This window comes from Crinia signifera, chromosome 4 (genome assembly GCF_055691185.1).
Source record: "Crinia signifera chromosome 4, ASM5569118v1, whole genome shotgun sequence".
NCBI lineage: Eukaryota > Metazoa > Chordata > Amphibia > Anura > Myobatrachidae > Crinia > Crinia signifera.
In genome coordinates, this window is record NC_139220.1 from 277,639,876 (window position 1) to 277,664,391 (window position 24,516).

At 46.7% G+C, this 24,516-nt stretch overlaps 1 long non-coding RNA gene across 3 annotated transcripts; it reads right to left on the reverse strand.

Moving 5' to 3' along the window:
* Positions 1 to 44: 44 nt before the first annotated feature.
* Positions 45 to 24,341, reverse strand: LOC146072611 (uncharacterized). Of its 3 annotated transcripts, none has more exons than XR_014473213.1 (6): positions 24,183 to 24,341; positions 20,744 to 20,802; positions 15,256 to 15,339; positions 9,951 to 10,099; positions 6,614 to 6,733; positions 45 to 1,955 (listed from the first exon to the last, which is right to left on the reverse strand). It is a non-coding gene; the product is annotated as an uncharacterized LOC146072611 (long non-coding RNA). The 3 variants fall into 3 exon arrangements; XR_014473214.1 differs by having other exon boundaries at positions 20,744 to 20,849; XR_014473215.1 differs by lacking the exons at positions 15,256 to 15,339; positions 20,744 to 20,802.
* Positions 24,342 to 24,516: the final 175 nt, after the last annotated feature.

Below are 24,516 nucleotides of genomic sequence, written 5' to 3' on the forward strand. Positions count from 1 at the left end.
TTAGTTATTTATAGAAAAAATACAGTTTTGTTTACATGGTTTGAAGTAGTAGAACTCAGTAAATATGATGAACGTAACAATCATTCTTGTGGTTTTTGGCAATTCGATTTCTGGTGGGTTTATCAAGAGTCCTCTGGATTGAGCGGTTTTGTGTTAAAAGGAAATATTGAATATCATCGATATACCTTTCCCCAAACCTTATATGCCTACATGCGTTTTTTAATGTTCGTAAAAATGAACATCAAATTCATATAAAAGCGACAATCACATTCCAAAAACAAATGTTATGAATCACACATCTTTCCATTTATAAGGAACACACTGTGCTAATTCAATGGTGTAGCAAGCAAGTAGACACATAAAGGGGGTTATCCAATTACCCACGATGCTGGCACTCATCGGAGGTTTGCTGAGGCAGGCAAAGCCAAATCTGTCGTAAGTGGGCTTTTATTTCAGTGATGTGGAAATACATATGTCCATGGCTTTTTGAGGAGCTTACATGTTTCCGCATGGATAATGGGTTTTCTTTTTTTCAGCCATAATAATTGGATAGGCCGGATAAGAAAATCGGTGAAATGTTTAAAAAAAAATCGCCAAAACCCATTCTGCAATCACAAAATTTTCAGACCTAACTAGATGCACCCCAAAGTAGTTGATTACTACAGACAACACTCCCAGTAAGGCAATATAACCACCATAGCGTCTGATTACAGCTTCTGTTCTAAATGCATAGTGCCTATCCATTAGACTTTAACATTATATAAATACATATATACATATGAACAACCTATTAGTGGCATGAAAATTGGTAAAGCTTATTATTTAAATAACAGTATGGTGGCGGAAGAAAGAACGGGCAGCTAATGAGTGGAACCACTTGACTTAATGAGAATTTGCTTTGAGAGACATCTGCCAATTATAGTAACAGCAATGGCAGAGAAGTCAGAGGTCTTTCGCCTCCCATACCATTCATTTCTGCTTGCACTCTTCTGAGGTGGAAAGTGTGTTTCCACGATTCCAGCAGCATCATGGGCAAGTCAGGTGATAACACCTGCAGCTTGCATCAGCCTCCCTCTTTCAGGGGAATTTGGGAATCTGCCTCGCGGAGTAGCCACCTGAGGGGGAAGGAGGAAGGGGTGGGTGTCATTGTTCCGCTGCCTGGTTGTTGGCTACAGAGAACCAGATGTGGGCTTCCTTATTCCAAGATCTGTGGTGGAACCAAACTAGTCAAGGCTGTCAGTACTCACTTCTTCTAACCTATCATGCCACCATCACTTAGCCAGACACTATCTCCTCCTAGGATCTAAGGCTACATTCTCCTTCTCAAGAAAGAGGTTTTTGAATACAGAATGAGGCCAGGGGGTCATTCTGGTTGGCTCGCTAAGCAGCGGCACTTTGCTGCTTAGCGAACCTTCTAACGGCCTTTGCCGGGCGAGCTAGTGCCCGCCCAGCTAATATCGCCACCGCTTTGCTAATGAATGTTTTGCATAAACATCCATTTGCAGGGTAGCATGCAGAGCCGAAATCATTCGATGTTCGAGACCATCGAATGATTTCTACCCTGCTAACAAATCGAATTCAGTCTGGGCTGACGTAGACTTGCATCGTCCAAGTCCGAAAACTTGGTGGCCGAAGGTGCCCATACAGAAGCCTTGCTCATTCACATAAGCAAATATGCGCAGTGCTTAAACATCGGTCCCCACAAGCCAGGGACCGCACCGATCAGAATCAGGGCCATAGTCTCCAAAACTCACATTTTCAACTTATCAAATGAAAGAAATGCACATACTGTATAAACTTTCTGGTCCAAGTTTCATCCCCATTGTACAGTCCACACATATTCTTACATATATTCTCTCTCTTAACCTTCACACCCTTATGATCCCAGGCCAATATCGCTGTGTGACCATAGGATACAGACCACACGGAGCCAATCCTACTGCAATAAGACGCATCTGTAAACAAAGTAGAAAAACATTGCAATTTTTTTTCCTTTTTAGCCTGATTTCATGCTGCACTTACTATATCAAAACCTGTATGCCTTCATATCTTGCTTTCTTCATATCGCTCCTATAATTACATCTGTTCACTTGTCATCATTAATTAGCACCTGTGCGTGCAAACCTGATTCTGCTTGCAAACTGAACGCACATATAAACATAAGCAGGTTTCACATATGCCAGTTCTCTCTACACCTACCAGCCCTCACTAAAATAAACATTTAACATAAAATATATATATACATGGTGATTCCCTACAGGCGCTCTTCACACCGTCGTAAGGGGCTGCGCCCCCTTAAATTTGTGAACATTTGTATATGAGAAAGATGGTTGGAATTGTATGTAAGATGCCTGTATTGCAACTTGAGTTATAGGTGAAATGTGTTAAATAGAGAGCATATGATGTGGAAGGGGGGGGGGGGTGTATTGTTTTGTTTAATTAAAAAGTGGTTACAGAGTAAGATGAACATTGATAGTCTGGAGAGTACAGTGACATTTGTGGGTGTAGGGGTGTGTGCGCGTGTTGTTTAGGTGTGTGTGCAATAGTATAGTAGGGTGTTTTTGAGTCAGCGGATCCCCACTGGCGGTGGTCACGACACAGGAAAACAGGAGGCTGGGTAGTGATAGGGGTTTGTGGGCATAAGGGGGACTAAAGAGGAGGCTTCTGCCAGTGGGTGAGGGTCCAGCGTGGCAGTGAGTCAGTGTCTCCTCTTACTGGGTGGGAGTTAGGGTGCATGAGAGCAGGAGGCTGGGCGGTAAAGCATGATAGAGGAATGTGGGCGACACAGGGTGAGCGGGTCCCCACTGGCGGAAGTTACGGGGCAGGAGAACAGGAGGCAGGGCAGTGATAGAGGTGTGTGGGCATGAGGGGTAGTAAAGGTTTTTGGCTGTTGCTGAGTAGGGATAGGCATTGGTGCAGATGCCATCGATGGTTGGCATTGACGGCAATTTTGCACCCTGCCATCGATAGTAGTAAAATATTACTTGGATAACCATCGATTGTTGTAGCTATCGATGGTCATCCATTATATCTGACTGAATAGGCCGTGGGTCAATCAGAACTCGGTTGCGGGACTTCCGGGTGTGGAGGGGGGGGGCGGAGCTATGCTCCGTGTCCCGGCACCTTAACCCCTTCCTGACAGAGCCAGTTTTTGCCTTCCTGACAGAGCCCTTTTTTTCAAATCTGAAATGTATCACTTAAGTGGGGATAACTTTTTTTTGCTTTTACTTATCCCAGTGATTTTGAGATTGTTTTCTCGTGACACATTGTACTTCAAGTTAGTGGTAAATTTTGGTCGATACAGTCTGTGTTTTTTTGTGAAAAATACCAAAATGTTGTAAAAAAATTGAAAATTTAGCAATTTGCAAAATGTTAAATTTTCTGCTTGTGAGACAAATAATCATACAACTCAAAATAGTTAATAACTAACATAGACCATATGTCTACTTTATGTTTCCATCATTATTTCAACCTCCTTTTAATTTTTTTGGACACTTGGAGGCTTAAAATATGAATAGCAAATTCTCAAATTTTCAAGAAAATTTCAAACACTGATTTTTTTAGGGACCAGTTCAGTTCTGATGTGACTTTGAGGCACTTGTATGTGAGACACCCCCATAAATGATGCCATTTCAAAAACTGCACCTCTCACAGTATTCAAAACAGCATTTTGGAAGTTTGTTAACCCTTTAGGTGTTTCACAGGAATTAAAACAAAGTGTAGGTGAAATTTCAAAATTTCATTTTTTTTGCAGATTTTCTATTTTAATACATTTTTCTAAGGAACACAGTAGATTTTACGAGAGAAATGTGACTAAAAATTGATTCCCCCAATTCTTTTGTTTTCATAAATATCCAATATGTGGCCCTAGTGTGCACGTTGACCAAACCACAGGCTTCATAATAGAAGGAGCACCTACTTGATTTTGGAGCCTCCTTTTTATGAGATTATATTTTAGGCACATGTAGGTTTCTAGGCACCATAAGATGCTAAAAGTTAGGAACCTCCCCCACAAGTGACCCCATTTTGGAAACTACACCCTTCAGGGAATTCATTTAGGGGTATAGTGTACATTTCAAACCCCCAGGGGTTTCACCAATTTTGATACAACTGGGCTGTGAAAATGAAAAAATTAAATTTTTCATTTTCACAGCTCAGTTGTATCAAAATTGGTGAAACCCCTGGGGGTTTGAAATGTACACTAGGGTGTAGTTTGCAAAATGGGGTCACTTGTGGGGGGGTTCCACTGTATGGGTGCTTCAGGGGTCATTCAACCAGAATCTGTGCTGCAAAATCCAAATATCACTCCTTCCCTTCTGAGTCCTGCCATGCACCCAACTGGTATTTTTTGGTCACATGTGAGGCATTGCCATACTCGGGAGAAATTGGGGCACAGATTTTGGGGTGCTTTGTCTCCTTCATTCCTTGCGAAAATGAAAAATTTTGAGCCAGAACTGCATTTTTGTGTAAAAAAATGTAATTTTTTACACAAAAATGCAGTTCTGGCTAAAAATTTTCACAAGGAATGAAGGAGACAAAGCACCCCAAAATCTGTGCCCCAATTTCTCCCGAGTACGGCAATGCCTCATATGTGACCACAAAATACCAGTTGGGTGCATGGCAGGACTCAGAAGGGAAGGAGTGATATTTGGTGGTGGAATGAATGGTGGGTGCTATGTCGCATTAGCAAGACCCCCGAAGCACCAATACAGTGGAACCCCCCCACATGTGACCCCATTTTGCTCACCAGCTTTGGGAGGGGGGCTGGCGCTGCGGCTGGTGGGGGGGTGGGAGGGGTGCTGGCGCTGCGGCTGGTGGGGGGGTGGGAGGGGTGCTGGCGCTGCGGCAGCCGGGTGGGTGGGAGGGGGGCTGCCGGGTGGGAGGGGGGGGGGGGGGCTGGCGATCGGTGGTGATCGGTTCTGTACTTAACAGCACCGATCACTGTATATATATATATATATATATATATGTGTGTATATATATATATATATACACATATATATATATATATATATATATATATGTATATATATATATATATATATATATATACACATATATATATATATATATAGTTCATTTTATTTTACATACAGTAATTTCATACTGTAATTTTATGCTGTGCTGCGGCTGGTGGGGGGTGGGAGGGGGGCTGGCGCTGCGGCTGCTGGCTGCTGGCTGGGTGGGAGGTTAGGCTGCCGGGTGGGTGGGAGGTTAGGCTGCCGGGTGGGTGGGAGGTTAGGCTGCCGATCGGTGGTGATCGGTGCTGTACTTAACAGCACCGATCACCACCGATCTCTGTGTTACCGAGCGGCTTAGCCGCCGGTAACACAGAAAACGCTGCAATTGGCTGTTCACTTTTGAACAGCCAATCGCAGCGATCGCCGACCGGGGGGGGCATCCCTGCCCCCCCTGGGCGGCGAGGGGGGATGTCTGCTGTCAGGGACAGCAGACATCTCCAAACTGTCACCGCGTCTATAGACGCGGTGACAGTTTAAAGCCATGACGTACATGTACGTCAAATGTCGGGAAGGGGTTAAAAAAATGTGAAACTTGATCGGTTCTCCTTTGCCATCGATGTAGGGAAACCATCTGGTCCTCCCACATCGATGTCAAAAGTATTCAAAATCGGCCATAAACCATCGATGATTTGAAATCATTGATGGTCGATGGACATCCCTAGAATTGGAGGAGGGTGGGGGGCAGTATGCAGCTCCCGGCAGTGGGTGAGCGTCTCCTCCCACTGGGAGGGAGTGAGGGTGCATGAGAGCAGGAGGCTGTATAATAGGGGGTCGCGGGGGTCTGCGAATTGCGGGAGGGGGGGTTGTGGGGGTCCGTGAATCGGGGGTGGGGGGGGGGGGCGCGGGAGGGGGGTGCCGTGAATCGCGGGAAGGGGGGTCACGGGGGTCCCCAAATCGCGGGAGGGGGGTGTCTTGAATCACGGGAGGGGGGGCGCGGGGGGGCCGCGGGGGGGGGGGGGCGCGAATCGCGGGAGGGGTGGTCGCAGGGGTCCGCAAATAACGGGAGGGGGGTGCAAGGGGTGCCGTGAATCGTGGGAGGGCGCGCGGGGGGGGGCGTGAATCGCGGGAGGGGGGTCACGGGGGTCTGCAAATCGTGGGAGGGGGGTGCCGTGAATCTCGGGAGGTTGGTGCAGGTTTGTGTGTGCCGTGAATCGTGGGGGGGTGGCGCGGGGGGGTGTCACCTGGTGGCTGTGGAGTAATGGTGGATGGAGGGCGTGTACTGTAGCCCTGGCTGGGCGGGGGGATGTGATGTCAAGCGGGTGGTGGTGTGTATTACACTGGTCTTTTCCCTAGGGGGGGCGGGTTTGTGTAGAACGCTGGGCGGGAACATTATACACACACAGGGGATGAGTGTCTTTTCCCTAGGGGGGGCGGGTTTGTGTAGAACGCTGGGCGGGAACGTTATACACACAGGGGATAAGTGACAGATCTGGCTAAATATATAAGATATATATATATACATATATAAACAAATGGTGACGGCGGCACTCGAATCAATAACACAGACTGCCAGGGGTTATCCCAACGTTTCAAGCCCTTCCGGGCCCTTTATCAAGGTGCAGAAGACAAAAGAACAACAGTGACACACATACCTTTATGCAGAATCTGCCTCCATTTGCGCGCTCCCCTGGCGTCCTGCCCGGCGCAGTAACATGACGTCATTCCCGACGGAACGTCGCTGAAGCCGCGAAGGGCAAACAGAACTGCCCACACTGCAAAGTAAACAAACATGTGATTAAGACAATGTATTTTGGATCCAGCCGTACATTGATAATAATAAGACTGAACTAGTGGAGCTCAGATGCAAATGGTACTAATACATAAAAAGTGAAGAATAAAATAGAAATGAAAATACAATAAAAATACAAGAGGATTAAAAAACGTCCAGAATACTCGCCCGTCAGAATGACGGCTTCCAATAATGTATAGTGATAGTCAACTGCATAATATATCACCATAACATTTAGACTGTATAAAGGGGCAATTAAAACGTGTGGACACTGCAATCATAAGTATACGTCACTAATAGCAACACATCAGTTGAATTAATGTGCAGAGAGCAGATGGATAGTACCTGCAGGCTGCAAACCTGAGATACCCCTAAAGAAAATATGAATACCCCGCATGTTCATTAAGGCCCCTTGGGGCCAATGTATCAAGCCGGTATATCCATATGCTCTTTGCGCGACACAATAACAAATCCCTGTCTCCTCCCCGTTTGGGTTTGGGAATCTGTTCAATTATCCTGTACCTTAAGGATGAGAGAGGATGCTTAGCCAAAGCAAAATGACTGGATACTGGTCGATCCCCAACCCCTGCAATGAGCGCATGTTTGATAGCAGAGCGATGCGCTGCAGCTCGCTCCTTGAATGCCCGTGTGGTTTTGCCGACATAATGTCGACCACATGGGCACCCGATCAGGTAGACTACATTGGTAGACGTACAGGACACACGCTGTCTAATTTTGAATGGTTTCCCAGAATATGGGTGACAGAATTGGTCTCCCGTCACCATGTAGCTGCAAGTTGTGCAGCCGCTACACTTGTAACAACCAACTCTCGGGGTGCCTAAAAAGTATGTGGGGGACTGCACTAATTCCACCACATCATTTTTGACAAGGTAATCTTTAAGATTTTTACCCCTGGTGTAGGCGCACATGAGCTTCTTTTGATAAAGTGCTTAAAACACTTTATCAGTGTTGACAATTGGCCAATGGGATTTCGCCATCCGATTGATGGCCGTACTCTTAGGATGGTAGGCGTTGACCCAGACTACTTTCTCTTCCTGGGCTCTGGAGGATGGTACCAGTGCCTGCTCCCGAGGAAGGGACAAGACTCTCTGTTTGGACTTTAATAACTCCGCTAAAGGATAACCCTGCTCACTGAATTTTTCAATCATAGATGTTAGTGCAGGTTCTACTTCTCTAGGGTCAGTCACAATCCCGCGCGCTTGCAGCATTTGTAAGTATGGTAACTCTGCTTTCAGTGGGAGCGGGTGATGGCTGTTAAGGCCCCCATACACTATGCGATTTTGGGACGATTTCATCCGATTTCTGCACTTTGTGCCGATAATCGGGTGAAATCGGCCCAAAATCGTATGTGTGTGATATCTGATCCGATCCGATGCGCGGTCCCGTGCGCATCGGACCGGATCAGGGAGGTCGGACGCTCTGTACATACGATCACGTCCGACCTCCCTGTATGCATATGCCTGCCACCTGACAGGCATATGCATGCAGACACCGGGGGAGCAGTGGGGCGGGCAGCGTGTCCCTGAGCGCCGGCGAGTGCTGCTGACTGACCTGGCCGGGCAGTGTACTTACACATAGCAGCAGCGGGGACGGGCAGCGCAGTGGCGGCTATTATATTTTTAAAATACTTGTCAAATGACCGGCCGCTCTCATTTGACAAGTATTTTAAAAATCTAATAGCCGCCACTACGCGTCCCGTCCCCGCTGCTGCTATGTGTAAGTACACTGCCCGGCCAGGTCAGCAGCGCTCACCGCACCCGCCGCCCGCCCCCACCACCGCTGGCCGCCGCTGCCCGCCCCCACTACTGCCGCTGCCCGCCCCCACTACTCCTCACCGCTCTGCAGCTCCCCGGGGTTTTTTTTTACATGGGATAAATCGCATGCGATTTATCCCATGTAAAAAATGGCACATCAAGTGCCAAATTGTATGTGAGCCTCCCGGGGAGCTGCCGGGCGGCTCGCAGGTAAATTGGGTCCGACTTGTCCCTAGGACAAGTCGGCCTAATGTATGGGGGCCTTTAGAGTGCAACAAATTGTTACGGTCTGTAGGTTTACAAAACAGCCCAGTGGAGATAATGCCCTTAGAGATTCTGATGTTTACATCAAGAAAGTTAATGCATTCTTTACTCATAGAGTAGGTGAATTTAATTGGCGAAGCTGTCAAATTGTGCTTATCAAACACCTGTTCAAGTAACTGTTGTGAACCGGACCATAAGATCAGCAGGTCATCTATGTACCGCGTATATAGCACAAGATGCCTGCTGATCTCGGGTACATCGATGAGAAGTTGATGTTCCACACCGAACATATAGCTGTTGGCGAGCGATGGGGCCACTGAGGACCCCATCGTGCATCCACAGCGCTGGAGGTAAAACTTATTATTAGACATGAAAAAATTACGTTGTAGGGTTAGACCCAAGAGTTGCAGAAACAATTAAACATTTGGTCCTTTGTAAAGCGGATTGTCAGTTATCAGTGTCCGCACCGTCTCGAGTCCCCCCACGTGAGGAATACACGTGTAGAGACTCCTGACGTCTACGGTACACAATATGCAATCAGGGGGGACTTGCCCCAGAGCCTGCAACTTTAGTAGCAGCGTGGTAGTGTCCTTGAGGTAGGTGATACGATCCTGAACGCAAGGTTCTCTGCCCGGGGGTCGCTCTACCAGCCAGTGTCAATCTTCTTAGACAGTTTTCTCCAACCTTGCGTTCAGGATCGTATCACCTACCTCAAAAACACTACCACGCTGCTATTTTATTCATCACTTTTTATGTATTAGTACCATTCGCTAAAGCGTCTAAATTTTAGCGTGTGCCGGGGTGTCTAGTTTAGAAGCCCCGTACGTTAGCGGTGTGCCGGGGTGTCCAGTTTACATGCCCCCGTTGTCAGCGGTGTGCAGGACTGTCTATTTCACTATGGAACTACAAGTACCATAATGACCTGTCAGCGCTGGGCAGCACGCGCTGCTGCTGCCAGAGCTACGCTGATAACGTAGATTACATATGTAAAGCATGCACGCGCTGCGCTGATAACAGCTAGAGCGACACGCGCACAGTTAAACACATAGTCTGGCAAGCTGCCAAGTTTCAAACACAGACTGTGCGCGCGGTGGCGCTGTGAAACTACACAAGTACCAAATAAAGTGCTGTGCAAAGAATCCACATAGTGTGTTATCTTACCTTAAGTAGCCATCTGTCTAATGTGCGTGACCAAAGGAGTCCCGGCGTCTGTGTGCGCGGCTTCCTGATGCCGCTGCTCCACCTCACTTCCGTTCTGGCCGTTGCTAGGCAACGCTGGAAGCTTGCGCTCCACTTCGACTCCGGGGTTCCTGTGTGCAAAAACAGATAAGACCAGTGTTTTAACTCACTGGATACATGTGTATGTGATAATAACAAAAACTATTGTATGGCTACTTGTGCTATATAGTGCGCTATAGAGGATGCACTTACGGTAATGCCTTCATAGACCTACAGTATATGTAAACACATTCCTTTATATAAATACCCTTTATGTTATCTAATATTGGATCAATAGGGTTACATTAGGCACTGATATTTCTGGTGCCGCTTATTGAGCCAAAGAAAGAGGCATAGGGTATAACAGCATGAAGTCATATATCGAAAGACAGCTTGTTTAACTAATGTATCATCTAGCTTCAAATAAAGGCATTCCAAGCGATTTTTTCGTTTAGCTCAATGGGGGCAAGGGTATTCAGTTTGTAAATCCACTCAGACTCGCGTTGGTTCAGCATTTTTTCTCTATATATATGTATGAATGAATGCCTACCTTGTGATGTCAATGTGTAGCCCTACTGTGTAATGTTGGCATGGTGTCAGTGTGTTGCCCTGTTGTATAATGTAGCTGTGATGTCAGTGTGTAGCCAGTACTGCACTTTGTACTTGCCACTGCAAGACGCGCCCCTTGGGTAGAAAGTGATGCACCCCCTAAACAACGCTAAAGCCCCCATAGCAGCGATTTCTCCCCTTGGATAAGTCAAACTCAATGTAGCTTGATAAATAGCATGCGGTCCTTTAGCATGTGATATATTACATGCAATCCCAGAGATTGCTTCTGCAGCACTGGACCGGGCATTGCATCGAACCCGCTGTCAGTCATCTGCAATTTGGGCTCTTTTCCTGTGATTGATTGCTGCTTGCCTTTAGACTGTGATCTACGGGTGTGGTATGGGGTTCCGACAGTCAGGATCCCGACTGCCCAGACTTAGACAGCATGGCGAGCACAAAAAAAAGCTCCTTGCGGGCACGGTGGCTCGCGTAGCCCCCCACGAGGGAAAATAGCGGGTGGCCGTCGGGCACCCGGCTGTCTGCGTTTTGACAGTCGGGATCCCGATGTCGGGTAAATGACTGTCGGGATCCCGACTGTCGGGAACGCGTCCGGCACCCGTGATCTACAATCTCCCTGAAACTACTTTTCAGAAGTAGGCAAGTATGCCATAATGTCTGTTCTAGCGATGTACAGTATAAGGTTCCAGAGTACAAATTTACTTTTATAGATTCAAGTACAGTATTGCAAATTCTGCAAAGAGAATTAAGGCTCTTAGGAAAGAGGCACAATGGGATTTCTAGCCATTAGCTACCAACCATAGAGTATATAAAAGTGCATAAGTTGTAAGAAACTTTACATTAGGTAAAAGTGCAAAGCATTTATCAAACAAAAATGTGACATAGAAACAGTTATAGAATGTCCTATGTTGACTTTACATGTTGCCTGTTGCATGAGGACATGTAAAATTTCAGGGGGCAATTATGTAATATCCTGCTATGCCAGGTATTACGTCTGACACTGCGCTTTCCACCACAGTGCATGTACATGGATACACAAAGCAATGTTTGAACACAGGTTGAAATACAAATGTCACAGCGGATAACAAGCAATGGTAAAGATAAGCCAAGAACAATCCCTGGAAGGCATATGTTGTTCTGGCAATGTGCCTGCTCCAGGTGCAGGTTTAAATAGGAAACAGACCAAGTTATTTTGAATGCTAAAGGTGAATTACCTGATACAGTCCCACATGTCCGCACCCAGTAGTGTAACTTCGTCAAAGTGTCAAAGTTGCCCGGAGGCAACTTCACCGAAGTTGCCCTGCTACGAGAAGTAGACTCTTACTGGACGATCCGATTGATTCTGCCGTTTAGTTCTTCTCTCGTCCGGCTGGTAAGCATCGGCCCCCCTGGCAGGCAGGTCCAGTATCTCCCCTCTGCCCACAGTGTTCGGCGGTGGGGACTACCACTCTGCGCCACCATCTTTCAGGAGCCAGTGACATTTGCTCACACCCACGGTGCTGACAGGCATTGATGCTGGAAATAGTAGGGAATCCCATGCTACAAAACTGAAAGTACCAGTGGCCGGCCTGCGTCCGGGGCTTCAGGTGCTGGGATACAGAAGCAGAGGGGAAGTGCCCCCTCAAAGCTTGGTGCCCGGTTGCGGGAGCATCCATTGTCTCCTGGAGTACCACCACTAGACGAACCCATGCTCCCTCTTATATACATGCATTGCTCAGGCAGAGAGCCGGGGATGTAGGAATTATAGGGAGACAGCATTGATAAATATGGTAAATATGGTAAGTTAGGGATATCTTATTATCCCCAAAAACTTACACGCAATCGGGTAAAAACACATGAGATTGGGTATGTTTCTGCTCCCATGTGTTATCACGGGTCCCGTCTGCTGCTTATTGGGATTACGCTTTGCATGCCCATTTCATGGTGTTGTCCTAGTCACTATTGACTACTAGTTTTATAAGTGCTGCTATAAAACTCATATTTAAATAGCGGGAGCAAGTAAATAACAGATCATGTCTGCATGACGTTGTCTGGTTGGGAAACACCTTGGGTAGGACAGGAAACATTCAAACAAGGTGAAGAAATATCTTTAGTATATTATCAGGTCAAAACCAGGAAACTTGAATTACAAAATACTTTGTCTGAGGAAGTGCGCATTTTGTAAGTAAAGAACTGTACACATTAGCAGGACATAACAATACCGGAAACTGCTCATCTACTCTAGGGCCCTTATTCTGGTTGACTCGCTCGGATGCAAATTCACATCCTTGTGAGTCACAATAACCCCACCCATTTGCAAGCGGGATTCATTCGCAAGGCTTGCAAATGGATGTTTTACAAGGACATCCATTTGCATGCCAGTGATAATATCCCACTGGCATGCGAATTCGAGCACACCCTTCGAGCCGGCCCGGTCTTTACCTGCTCACTGGACTTTAAAAACTCGCAGGTTTTTACTGGGTTTTACTAAATCACTTCCTGGGGTGAAATCAATTTTAATGAAGCAGCTGTGAAGTAGACGCCCAGGGAGCTGTCAATCAGGACAGGTGAGGCTTAATTACTGTCAGAGCTGCTGAGCCAGGGTGGAAAGCAGTTGCCTAGCATCCCCAATACACAATACCAATGAAAACAGGTAAATCAGAACAGAAGGATAACACACAGGAGCAACAGGAACATGGCTCCAGAAACAATGATAACAAACCACACAATGGTAACCTGATGCAGGGGCGGATCCATAAAATAATGACTGGGGGGAGACACCATGATAGGGGAAAGGATGGATAGTGGTGCCAGAGTGCACACACTTTCAAAAAAGTGGTGTGGGTTCATGACAAAGGGCGTGGCCTCACAGAATCATGGATGGCAGAGGTATATATAATGATAGTGAGGATGGGGAGAGGAAGGATGATGAGCTGGTGTGACTGATAAGCTGTGGAAGACAAAGAGAGGGTTACAGGGAGAGAGAGATGTGACAGCAAGAAGCAGTGGGTAATAGGGAGAGGCAGAGCGTGATCATGAGTGGGTTGAAGGGAGAGGTAGACAGTGATGAAGAGAGGATGATAAGTAGAGGGTGATGTGGAGAGACAGAGTGTGGACAATGGATTAAAGGGAGAGGCAGTAAGTGACAGTGTGTGAGAGGCAGCGGGTTCTGGTCTCTATATGAGGGTATACAGGGGGTAAATTGGCTTATTGGGCTTGCTAAGACATAAAGGGAAAGTATAAGTGGTAGAGACAGACAGAAAAAAACATGGGGGTTTAAAAGAAGATCTAAATGAGGGAGTGAGAAAAGGAAGGAGAATGGGAAGAAAGAGAGAGAGAAAAAGGGAGGGTAAGATAAGGAGAGTGGAGAGAAAAAAAGCAAACAGAGGGAAAGAAAGAAAAGGAGATCAGAAAGAGAAGAGAAAAGTGGAGAGAGAGAGAGGTGGAGAGTGTCGAGAGATGGAAACTGGAGAGATGGAGGGAGAGATAGAGAGCTGAGAGAGAGTGGAGACCGATGGTGAGCGGAGAGATAGATGGAGAACAGAGAGAGAGAAAATGAGAGATAATTTGAGAATGGAGTGAGAGAGAGAGATGGAAAGTAGAGTAAGAGAGCGAGAAATGGAGAATGGAGGGAGAGAGATGGAGGGTGGAGAGAGATAGAGTGGAGAGACAGAGAACAGAGAGAAATGGGGAGCGGAGTAAGAAAAGTAAAGCAGAGAGATAGATGGGGAGTGGAGAGAGAGAGATGGAGACTGGAGAGATGGAGAGAGAGAGAGAGTGGAGGTAGATGGAGAACAGAGAGAGTGAGAAATGGAGAACAGAGAGAGATGGAATCATGGAAAGAAGAGATGGAGAGCAGGGTGAGAGAGAGAGAAATGGAGAATGAGGGGAAAGACAGAAAATAATGACAGAGAGATGGAGAGTGGAGAGAGAGATCGAGAACAGAAAGAGAGAAATGGAGAGCAGGGAGAGATGGAGAACAAAGAGAGAAATGAAGAAAGTAGTGGGAGAGAAAGAAAAAGGAGAGAGGAGTGAGAGATGGAGATCGGAAAGAGATGGAGAGGAGAGATCGGAAAGAGATGGAGAGGAGAGATCGGAAAGAAATGGAGAGAGAGAGAGAGAGAGAGCGGCATCACTGTCTATATATATATATATATATATATATATATATATATACACACATATATATATATATATATATATACAGTCCACAATGACCGGCACTCCCTATATATCCATCCGATGATTTCTTACCCGGTGCCTTCCTATTAGGAGCTGGTCCTTAGATACACGTTGTAGGCAAGAAGGTGGCACTCCTGGATTTTAGTAAGTGAAAAAAAGCAATTTTATTGCAGTACAAGTCCCCCGACATGTTTCGGGCACAATCTGCCCGTCCTCAGGGATCCCTGAGGACGGGCAGATTGTGCCCGAAACATGTCGGGGGACTTGTACTGCAATAAAATTGCTTTTTTTCACTTACTAAAATCCAGGAGTGCCACCTTCTTGCCTACAACATGGGTATATATATATATATATATATATATATATATCTCCTGATGAAGTCCAGCCATTTGTATATGGCCTAAGTGACGAAACGCGTTGAGAGCAACCTTTTGTTTTAACCTTTTTTTCACTATTTTTGCACTTTAAATAAACACCATTAATTTGAATGGGAGTTTTCTTCTTCTTTATTTGAACACACCATTTGGGCACATGCCCCTGATTGCCTTTGTAATTTGTGGGAGACATCCATGTGGAGTCCAGACTCCACTGTCCGGGTAGGATCCTGGTAATCACAGAAAACAAAGGCACAAAAATTATTTGATGAGCACGTTATTCACTTGTACACGGTACGCACAGTATATTTTGTGAACACTAAAATATTACACTAGAGAGCGCTGTTTCTCACCCCTTTCCCTAATATATATATATATATATATATATATATATACCCTACCCCCCCCCCCCCCATACCCAGTACAGGTGTGACTGGGTTCCTTTGAAACCACCCACCGACCCCCCCCCCTCCCCTCTCCCCGCCCCCTTCTTCCCTTATGCAATAGAAGAAGGTACCTAAGGCAACCCTGGCCCCCTCTTCTTGTCGACCTGGCCGACAACCGTTCCCCTGAGTAACATTTCCCATAAGGCTGCTCCTGGAAGCATCGGTTTGTCCTTAGAGTTGCACTCGCAGCGGTATCCGGACTGATCATAGACTGACTCAAGATAGACAGTCATATGGTCAACCACTAATGGTCAACATGGTCAAAAGGTTGACATGCATTTTTTGACTAAATTTTCAGCCGGCATGTGCCGACAGGCGGTATTTCATGCCCTACCATCCACTAGGGCGTGGAGGAAAAATAAATTAGTGTACCGAGCGCAGCGAGGCACCGAGCCATGCTAGGGTAAGCGGTACACTTAGACAGTGTCCATGTTGACCTATGTCGCCACAGACACCCTAAAAACCATTTTAAAAATCATGGCAACCTTTTTCCATGTCGACCTTTTTGAACATGTCGACCTTTTTATGTCGACCTTTTAACCATATCAACCTTTTACCTGTCGACCTTTTGACTGTTGACCTTTGAACCCTGTCGACCTTTTCAATGTCGACCTTTTGACCCTGTCGACCTTTTGACCCTGTTGACCTTGTGACTGTTGACCATTAGTGGTCGACCATATGATTGTAGACGTTTTATACCATAACCCCTGCAGCAGCTGCTCAAGTTTTACTTGTCGGGCAGTCACTAATTTGTGACATCAAGCCCTGGCAATAGAGGAAGTAAAAGCTGGGTAGGGGGGAGAGACTGTGTGGGTCTGCGGGGACCATCTGGGACAGCTTGACAGCTCCTGGTTTGTTATGGCCTGCTGCGGGCTGCTTCACTGTGCGGCTTCAATAAAATAAAATAAAATAAAAATGGGAAGGGGGCACGGGCCCGGGTGCCTCCCCTAAATCCACCACTGACATGACGAATGGCAGAAGCTACTTGGCAGGCACAGAACACAGGAGCAACAGGAACAGAATTGTAGCACATAGAACAAGCCCAATAACATTGCAAGAAACATGGATGACCCAGCACTAAATAGGCAGCTGCCAGGTAATGCTGGTCCAAGTCCATACTGGTGATGAATAATCAATTTCCTGACACTTGAATGCAGTGAGTGAGAGAAGCAGTGGCTATCGCCAGTTTCAGATAACTCATGTAACAGGAGAACTGGCAACCTCTAGTGGTGGAGAATCATACTGCAGGGTAACACAGCAACACAAAACCCTTAGCTTTTCCAACTCAATAATCAGTATTCAATGCTGAAAGAGAGGGGAAGGGGCCACAGTTAAGTTGCAAGTATAGAAAACTGAGGGAGAAACAAGTATATTTACAGAGGAGAACGTCCTCACAGAACTCTCAAAACTGAAAGTGGATAAATCAATGGGGCCAAATGGGATACATCCAAGGATACTAAAAGAGCTTAAAGGGGAGCTGGTAAAACCATTAACAGAATTATTCAACCAGTCACTAGCTACTGGAGTAATCCTAGAGCACTGAAAAACAGCGAATGTAGTCCCACTGCACAAAAAGTGGAAGCAAGGAAGAGGTAAGCAACTATCGACCAGTGAACTTTACATCAGTAGTAGGGAAATTGATGGAAACACTCTTAAAACAAAGAGTTGTAGAATATCTCAAAACCAGCAATTTACAGGATCCAAATCAGCATGGGTTTTCTTAGGGAAGATCATGTCAAACAAATCTTATTGATTTTTTTGACTGGGTGACTAAAGTAATAGATCAAGGTGATGCTGTAGAAGTAGCTTATCTAGACACATCGCAGACTGTTGAATAAACTTGAAAGTTTGGGATTGGATTCTAAGATAGTTGAATGGATAAGATTTTGGTTGCAGGACAGAAAACAAAAAGTTGTAGTAAACGGAATACAGACAAAGGAGGGAAAGGTTACAGGTGGAGTACCCCAGGGATCTGTACTCGGACCAGTGCTTTTTAAAATCTTTATTGGTGATATTGCAAATGGAATTGAGGGTAAAATGTGTCTTTTTGCAGAGGACACAAAGGTATGCAACAGGGTAGACACCAGGAGAGGTAAAACAAATGATTGATGACCTAGGTAGATTAGAAGAATGGTTAAGAGCATGGCAACTACAGTTTAATGCCAAAAAATGCTAAATAATGCACTTGGGTCTCAAAAATACAAAGACTAAATATAGTATAAAATGCACTATCATGGAAACTACTGAGGAAGAGAGGGATCTAGGTGTCTATTTCAGGGGACTTAAAGGAAGATGCTTGGTTGCATAGGGAGAGGTATCAGCAGTAGAAAGAAAGAAGTAATAATGCCACTGTATAGGTCATTGGTACAACCTAATCTAGAGTACTGTGTTCAGTTCTGGAGGCCATATCTCCAGAAGGATATAAATACATTAGAGACTGTACAAAGAAGGGCAACTAAAATGGTGCATGACCTACATAACAAATAGTAACCAGGAAAGACTAAAATATCTTAATATGTATAGTTTAGAGCAGAGAAGGGTAAGGGGGGACATGATAGAAACTTTCAAATAGATCAAGGGTTTTAACAAGATACAGGTGGGATACATTCTTCACAGGAAGAGGAGCAGCAGAACAGAACAAGAGGCCATGCACTGACACTAGAGGGAGGAAGATTCAGGGGAAATTTGAGGAAGAGTTACTTCACAGAAAGAGTAGTAGATAAGTGGAATAGACTCCCATCAGAGGTGGTAGGGGCAAATACAGTAGTACAATTTAAACATGCTTGGGATAGGCATATTGATATCCTTACAAGAAAATAAGGATCAAATATGGTTTGAGGTAACATGTTTAAAAAAGGGGCAGACTAGATGGGCCAAATGGTTATTATCTGCCGTCAAATTCTATGTTTCAAATTCTGATACAGCCAGGGCATGGTCAGCAGAGGGGGGAGTGGCCACATCCAGTGTCGGACTGGGGCACGAAGGGCCCACCAGGGAAATGCACTCACAGGGGCCCACCAAGGGGCGTGGTCTTTTTGAAGGGGTGTGGCCATCTGACCAGAGAGGAGTGGCTATACACTATAGAATTTTGGGCCAATTTCATCCGATTTCTGCACTTTGGGCCGATAATCGGGCAAAATTGGCCCAAAATCACAGGTGTGTGACATTTGATCCATTAATCCCCCACGTTGACAATAAAGCACATAGGTCCCATAGATAATACAGCAAATACCACCCCCCCAGATATTACAACACATAGGTCCTCCACACACAGATAATAGTACAGCACGTATGTCCCCCCACATATAATACAGCACATAGGTCCTCCACACACAGATAATAGTACAGCATGTAGGTCCCCACACATAATACAGCACATAGGTCCCCCACTCAGATAATAGTACAGCACATAGGGGCGTGGTATTACACTTTAGACCACAACGTAATGCCCATTGGGGGAGGGAATTGCTCGTTGCCAAGGTGGGGAGGAAATTGCTAATTGCCAAGGAGGATGTCATACTACTGGATGCACCTAAAGAAATGACAGCCGGGCAGAGAGCCGGCTGTTTAGTCTAAGGAATTGCTTGTTTCCAAGGGGGATGATGTCTCACACCGCTGGACTCACCTAATTGAAATAAATGACAGCCGGGCAGAGAGCGATGTGCGCTGCCCGGCTGTAGTCTAAGCAGTAACATCGATATTTTCAGTTCTCGCACTGAGGTACGGCAGCCAATCAGGAGCAGCTACCAATACCACCAATGCCGCTCCTGATTGGCTGCCGGCGGTCCAGAGGGAAAACCCCCGCCGGACATTTCGGGCGCCCCCCCCCCACCGAAATATTAACCCCCTCCTTAACCATCCTCATTGCCGCCGGCGCTTCTGCCTCTAACCCAACACGCAGATCTGTGTCGGGTGACGGGCGGACGGGTGGGTAAGGAGGGGGTTAATATTTCGGGGGGGGCGCCCGAAATGTCCGGCGGGGGGGGGCGCAAAAAAAGTAGTTACGCCTCTGCCCCCAATAACATACATTACATAGGTCCCCCCACTCAAATAGTGCAGCACATAGCACCCCCCCCCCCCAATAACATACATTACATAGGTCCCCCCACTCAAATAGTACAGCACATAGGCCCCCAATAACATACATTACATAGATCCCCCCACTCAAATAGTGCAGCTCATAGGCCCCCAATAACATACATAGGTCCCCCCACTCAAATAGTACAGCACATAGGCCCCCCAATAACATACATTACATAGGTCCCCCCACTCAAATAGTGCAGCACATAGGCCCCCAATATAGTACATTACATAGATCCTCCCTACACAGATAATATGGTGCACACACACATACATACACACACACATATACATACATACACACACACACATACACAATACAGCGCATACCCCTAAAAAAAAACACAGAATATAAAAAAGTTAATACTGTTTGGGGCCCTGGCGGTGGCTGCTCCCATCCTGTGCAGACCCGTCTGAATCAGGTGGCCTGATGTGCTGCGCCGGCGGGAGTTGGGACAACTGTCACTGTGGCGTCTGATGTCATGACGCAGCGCGACAGGGTTCCAGCTCCTCAGCCCTGCTTGCAGTCGCCGTGCCTTTGCTATTGCGGCGGCGGGGAGGGGGGATAAAGAGTGATAGCCCCGCCCCCCTAAACAAGTGGGCGGCGTCCAAAATCACCGGGGCCCACCGGGGGATTCCCCGGTTCCCCCCCAGGCCAGTCCGAGCCTGGCCACATCCCTGTTAAAATAGCAGGGGTAGCAGGCCGTGTGCGGGCGGCCGACTGCCCGTTGGGTGGGACACCCGCTCAGGGAGAGAGAGGACAGACTGCTGCTGTGTGTTTATTTTAATCTATCCTTTTGTATTTATTAAGTAAGGGTTTGTTATTGAAGTAGGTGTTTGTACATGTTTAGTTTCAACACTAGATAAGAAGGAAGTTGTGATAATACATTCTTTAAAAGTAACGTCCAGTGCAAATTCATGTCAGATTTCCAAATTTCAATGTAATAAATGTGGTTATGTGCTCTGGGACACAGGTTTTGCCCCCTGTGGTTGTAACCTGGGCAGTGATTACCTCTTATGTACAGACAACAAGAAAAAAAATGCAGAACAAAAAAAAGAGGATCCTACGGAAAATGAGGTACTAAATTATTTGCTAAACAACACTCACAGCCAGGTTACTGGTTTCTCACTGTGGTCTTTTTTCTCTTCAGACGCTGATTACACCATCTGCAATACCAGGAACCAGGCATCATACATAATATTGGACAAATGACCTTGCAGGAGATAAACAATTAAAACCTTATCACATGAATTCGCTTCTCCTGATATCTGTAGCAAAATATAAACTGCCATTATCAAAAACAATAGGTGCCTCCACTAGTCATAGGTTTACTCTCTCAAGAAAGATAATCAATTCCCTGCACAATCTGCTTTTATAGCAACCTATTTATTATTATATATTTACGCATGGTTGCCTACCCTCCCGCTTTTAGCGGGAGTCTCTCGCTTTTTAAATCTTTCTCCCCCGGAAAGTCCCGACATCCTCCTGGTTTTTCAGCCTTCTTGCTGAAAAATTGGACTGTGCATGTGCGAGTCCCAAAGTGCCGGGGGTGGGTGCCAGTGATCAGCATGATATCGTGACGTACCTGGCGTCATGGCGTCGCTGTCCCGTTAGGAGAGCATGAGCGGCAGCAGTGGTAGCAGTAGCGGTGAGTGACGGCCACCGCAGGACTCTGTGGGACTGGCAGCAGAGAGAGGAGAGTGGGAGCGGCTGGAGCGGCAGTGGTGGGTACCGCTTGCAATCTTATTAGGATAGTCCCACCCACGCATCCGCCCCTTTTTGTGTCATGTCCGCCGGGCCCATCCCCTACCTGATGGAACTAGCTGCCCTCTCCCGGAGAGGGCAGCTGAAAAGGCGGCAACCCTGTATTTACATCATATCTCCCCAAAGACGAAGGGGCTGGAAAATATTATTAAGTATCATCCATATGATCCATGGAGGTCCCGGCATTGCAGACAGCAGTTTAAATAGATTAAACATCCTAGCAACTGGTGTATGACCTTGTGTTTGCATGATTTAACACTAGACTTGGAGACTTAGGTTTGGCAGAAAATGTTATCTGTAATTTATTTAAACAACTCTAAGCTTCAATGCTTGATTTGAATTAAATAATGGTGGCCAAGAAAGAACGGCTCTCATCTAACCCCACCCATAACCTATGCTACCTAAACAACAGTCGAGCAACAAGCGTTATCCACTTGACCTTCTAACTTGACTATACACCCATACAGTCGGTGTTGTGGTCAACGACAGGGTGATCCAACAGATACCTATAGTCAATGAGGGTGACTGCACCAAAAACAACGATGTATCAATCAAACCTTAAATATGACCCGAAACCAGTTAATCTGCTGTTCTCTCCAGCCAAACAGCTAACGCAAAAAAACACCCACCACCACTAAAAAAAAGGGAAGGGAGAGGGATGCCGGGAAGATCCGGAACAAGTGGCTGACTCCCACTAAAGGTTGAGTATCCCTTATCTGAAATGCTCGGGACCACGAGCATTTCGGATAAGGGATTTTTACAGTTTTTGAAAAAATGTTTTTAACATACTTACCTGGTCCCCTGATGGTCCCACGGCGTCCATGGCAGCTTCAGCATCTTCTTCAGCAGTCCCAGGGATGCAATGCGCTAGTTTGCAGGGTTGCCAGTGATGTCAACAGTGCACCCGCGCAATGCACTCCTGGGACCGCTGAAGACACTGAAGAAGATCCTAAAGGCCACGGTGGACATTGGGGGACTTGGTATGTATAAAAAAGGGGCTTGAGGGGATCTGAAATATTAAAAAAAAAAACACAGGTTTTGGAATATTTTGGATAAGAGATCTCCGGATAAGGGAGACTCTACATGTATTAACAGATTTTATATTTCATCTAACCCTGCATCCTTACTGGATGCTGAGTCACATGTCCTTCCCAAGGCCATCCACAACCTCGGATATTTAACCCACTTCTCTCCTGGAGGAGTGCTTCTAAAGGGACTGCAAAGCTTTCAGATTTAGCAAACACATTATGGAGTTTGGTTTGGCAGCTAATGATAATGCCACGTGAAGGAGGGGGTTCCTACAGTACCCTCCCTGGTAATAACCACTGCGCATGCTCCATTAGGTGTGCCACAGACACATTTTTGAGTCAGTAATGCTAACCATTACACCAGTGGTTCCCCAATGTTTTTGAATCACAGCACCCTGGAGTATTAGAATTTTTTTCTCGGCTCCCCTAGAAGAAAAGGTTCTTATTGAGAAATTTAGAAGAAAATTTAAATTGTGTTGGATGTCATCCTCAGGTATAATTATGGGAGAGGAACGGAATTCACTTCTGTTCGTGCAAATAGTTTATGATTGGCAGCTGCCGATACTGGTTGTGGCTATTACAATTACCATAAATAATGTCCATTGGTACTGGACCACCAACTTGAGGCACCCCTACAAGGGTCTTGAGGCACCCCAGGGTTTGACAGCATACATTTTTGGAACCACTGCATGTGTATCTGCATCTGTGCTGCCCAAAAGTCACATTTATTGTTTTTTTATATTCAAGCAACATATTAACCCCAAACCAACATTCATGTGAGACTGGATTATATAGCACCACTGAGCATGGCGGGCCAGAGCAATAAGCAATATGTGGCACTCAACAGGGGTATACTCTTGTGAGCAGTGCACCACTAACACATTTCTCTATATGCAGTGTCTTGGTTTAGATAAACAGGCAGACAGATATACTATATGCAATAGTGTTCTGTCCATCTGCACCTTTCAAAATCTGTGCAGTTCCTCTTTCCTGTCTGGGTTGTTGCTGTCTGCTTTGGTGCTTCTAGTACTGTCTGGTCTGCAGTGGTGCAAGTAGAAAAAATGACTTAGTGGTACTATGCCGCTCTCAGAAAAATGGGCGCGTTCGGGGCGTGGTCATATGACACTAGGGGAGTGGCTGGAATATTGCACGCCGAAGGTGTATGCCCCCAATAGTGCAGTGGCAGGTATACATATGCCCAAATAGTGCCAGATGCACATATGCTCCCATGGTGCAGATATGCCCCCACTGTGCCAAAAATGTCCCCACTGCCAGAAACAGTTATGCCTCCATGGTGCCAAGTATGCCCCCACGGTACCAGGTATGCCCCCATGGTGCCAGGTATGCCCCCATATTGCCACGTTTGCCCCCACTGTGCAAGAAACAGGTATGCCCCCACTGCGACCAAGTATGCCCCCACTGGGCCAAGTATGCCCCCACTGTGCCAGATATGTCCCCACTGTATGTCTCCACGGTGCCAGGGATGCCCCCATGGTGCCAGGTATGCCCCCATATTGCCACGTTTGCCCCCACTGTGCAAGAAACAGGTATGCCCCCACTGCGACCAAGTATGCCCCCACTGGGCCAAGTATGCCCCCACTGTGCCAGATATGTCCCCACTGTATGTCTCCACGGTGCCAGGGATGCCCCCATTGTGCCAGGCATGCCCCTACTGTGCCACCATTGACCCCAATGTGCCAGGCATGTCCCCAGTGTGCCAGGCCTGTGTCCACTGTGCCAGCAGCAGAACTTACTGTTGTTGTTGTTCCTGCTGGGAAGGGAGAGTCCGGGACTGGCTGGGCTGGGCTGGCAGGCTCCTCCGCTGTCCGCTCCGTCTCCTCCCTGTGCCTGAGCCGTCAGCAGATCAAAGCTCGCGGGCCGGCTCCTGATTGGCTGCCGGCCTGTGAGCTCTGATTGGCTGGCGGCCCAGTCAGTCACAGGGATACTCAGTGAGGGGAAGGAGAGGTGCGCTGCGTGATGCACTCTCCTCCCCTCAGAACTGGAAGTTGCGGCGGACGGGGATGGAAGGAGGGAGGGGCGGCCGGACTGATCCGGGAACGGGTGCCTGCAGGCTGCAGTGGTCATGCC